Genomic DNA, 3,318 nt, shown 5'->3' with positions numbered 1-3,318 from the left:
TATAGGATGGATTTCTAGTTGTGAAAGTTTTTGAGCCATAAACAATTTTGACAATGAATGCCAATGTCTATCTATGTAAACAAAGATAGAGAGGTAGGTTTGAACAAGTCATGTAGGTGGGTTTCAAGAGTTTGCAATCGAGATAAGGGTTGCCCCCTCCATGTGGCCAACTTTATGACAAAATTATCAAACTCAAGAAATGGAGTTTGTCAGTTTCTACTAAAAACGCATCCCTTTACAATGAAATTTAACTAGTAAACTTACAAAAAAAACTATTTGCAAGTTACAATTAAGTTCAATTTTTAAATAGTTTTCCTCAAAGATATCATACCGTTCTCCTTATGGTTCAGAAAAAGGGTCGAAAACAACATTTCCCTATTGAGCTTATAAGCCTTGATAGGCATTCTAGTGTGGCAAAAGTTAAAGGGGAATAGAACATTGTGAACCTTTAATGAGGAGCTTGTAAGGACAACCCTAATTGGATTAGCCATGTTAAATGAGGAGCTTGTAAGGACAACCCTAAGTGGGTTCTTAAAACCTTGGGTTAACTTTGTGATAGGTATTCTAGCACTAGAGAAGCTAAGATATTGGAATAGGTTGTTGGATGACTTCAGTCAAAAGGAAATTTGGGAGAAATCATTGTCTAGAGGATAACAAAAGAGTGGGGATGATGAGAATATTTCTCTTACAAGTCGGGAAACAGGGAGAAAATTTTCAAATAGCAGGGGTGAGGAGTCCACCTCATTATCCAAGAACAAGAAGGACTTGACTAAAGTCAAGTGATTTTCTTGTCATTAGATGGGACACTATTCTTCTTAGTGTCCAAAGAGGAAAAAAGGGGGAAGGGCAAGTAGTCAATAGAAGTTGGATTGATATAATATTAGGAGGTATTTTCCAAGAAGTTTGAGACCAATTTCTCACTTATTTCCTACCTTACGTCAGGCACATTACTAGTGGGTGCATGAATACTAGACAATGGAGTCACATGTCATATGATGGGGCACATGAGTTGTTTGACAACTTGATAGAGTGGGACTCAAAATTTCATGTAAATTTTGGAGTTGATTCCAAACATGCGGTGAAGGGGGTTGGAGTAGTGATATTCTAGCTTGGGTTAGGAGGCGAGCTAGAAGTGAAGGACATGTTATGAGTGTCAAAACGCAGGTGGATTTTTCTCTCAATATCTGTGATGGAGAAGAAGGGGTTATGTGTAGTGTTCTAGGACAAATAAGCACTAATTAGACCTCAGGGATCTAGCTTCAATGAGGGACATGTCATTGGAGTCAAACAAAGCAACATGTATAGGATAAAGGGCCAACCTATTCGAGCGGTGGCATGAAGTAAATAAATGATAGAGAATAAGTAGTAGTTAACTTGAATATTGAGCAACTTAGAGGGAGTCATCCTTTAGGTTTAGATGGGGAGGAGTAGTCACTAAATTCCTCCAAATATGTCAATAAGGTCTCTTGGTATGAGATTACCTTACATGATGTTCAAGAGTATGAGGCTTATTGGAAGTATACCAAGGGGAGAAGTACTTCGAGGATGTTTCTAGACTAGGTGGCAGGGAAGGCTTCTAGGGAAGAAACCAAGGTAGCATATACAATTCACGGATCGAAGTAAGTTCCATGGGGCAAAAGTACCCTCGCTAAGAGGGGGTATTTATGTTTGTAACTTGAGAAAGTACTTCTACCCAAGAATAATTGTCTAAGCATGTAGAAGTCGCCCGAGGTCTCCTTATACACTTTCTCTAGTGTGAGCAAGTTGCATTCGTAACTTACTGTAAGTTTTGACTTAAGAGAGCACATACTTATTATGCTGACTAATTGAGCTAAACTAAACTTAGGAAAAGTAAAATATTTACTTAGTGATTATGTTTTAGCTCAACCCTTGATCTAAAGTGAAGTGAGATCTAATCTCGACCATCAATCACTTTGGAGATTGTGATTAGATCTACCTCAACGTAAAGTTATAAAAACAAGGCCAAGGAGAGGGACAAGACACACCATACAACAACACAAGATTGAGAGAGACATCTTAATTAGTGTGATACTCTAGTGTGCTAGGTACGAGGAAGTGTAGAAATGGGTCTTGGAGATCCAAATCCACCAAGGGGATTGAGGACTTATCTAGGGAATGATTTACTAGATCACGAATTGTAATATGTTATTTTCTAAGTTGGGCCATTATTCCAGGAAGTGTTCCAATTTTCTTCTCACGAAGAGTTGTTGAGTGAGCATAATGTTTTTGTCATTGTGATTAAGATTGGCTAAAGTAATTTTTTGATTCCACTAATTAAGTTAAGAACCTAGATATTCTTTCATTAGTTAGATTTTCAATATGTTAGGTCAATTAATTTCCAGGTGCTAAGTTCACAGAAAAATTAACACCATTCATGTATGGAAAGTTTTTAAACAACTTTTCACCTCCAATGAAGATCCTACGACCAAATTCAACTTTAAAGACATCAACTTCCTCCCATCTCTTGTGCACTTTGAAGGAAAAAATCATTTTACAAGTAGCTTTGCACACTCAACATTTCACTCAAGACTCAAACCTTCTTCATTGCTCACTTCTACATTATTTGATAACCTCATAATCACCTCTGAAAGGATCTGGCATGCTTTGAACCTAATGGCCTTGTTAGAGGCATTATAGGAATAGAACAAAATCTTGAAAAAGGCTTACATGAACACATCATATTCATCCTCGTGGTCTTCATCCCGAAATGCCATGAAAGAAGCAACAAATCTAATGGTTCTCTAGATGAACAACTCCCTCTTCATGATGGAAAGCATGGGATTTAATGTGAGCCCTTGTTCCTTCATGAATAGATCTGTGTGATCCCTGATGGGGGCTTCAAATATTTGGGGTTTCTTCTGAAACCTAATGGATACAATAACAAGGATTGGGCTTGGATACACCAAAAAATAGACAAGAGGCTGAATTTGTGGCCACACAAATGGATATCACTGGGAGGACGACTTATCCTCATAAAATATATCCTCCACAACATTCCTATTTACTGGATGAACATTTTAAAAATTCCTATGGGTTTTGTCCACAAAATCAACTCTTTGGTTTCCCATTTTCTGTGGGAAGGTGCAAAAAAAGATTTCAAAATCCATCTTGATTGTATGGATATGGTCAACCTCCCAGTCTCTCTTGGTGGTTGGGGCATAAAAGATCTGAATTGTTTCAATATGGCTCTTCTCCTCATTTTTTTTTGGAGGGTTGTATGCAGTCAAGGACTATGGAAACATATCATAAATACCAAATATTTACAGAACAAAGAAGTTATTAGTTGGCTGCGTGATG

This window comes from Pinus tabuliformis, chromosome 1_2 (genome assembly GCF_031772625.1).
Source record: "Pinus tabuliformis cultivar Carrire ecotype Pingquan chromosome 1_2, CPIR1, whole genome shotgun sequence".
NCBI classification, from domain to species: Eukaryota; Viridiplantae; Streptophyta; class Pinopsida; order Pinales; family Pinaceae; genus Pinus; species Pinus tabuliformis.
Note: the sequence above shows the minus strand (reverse complement) of the source record.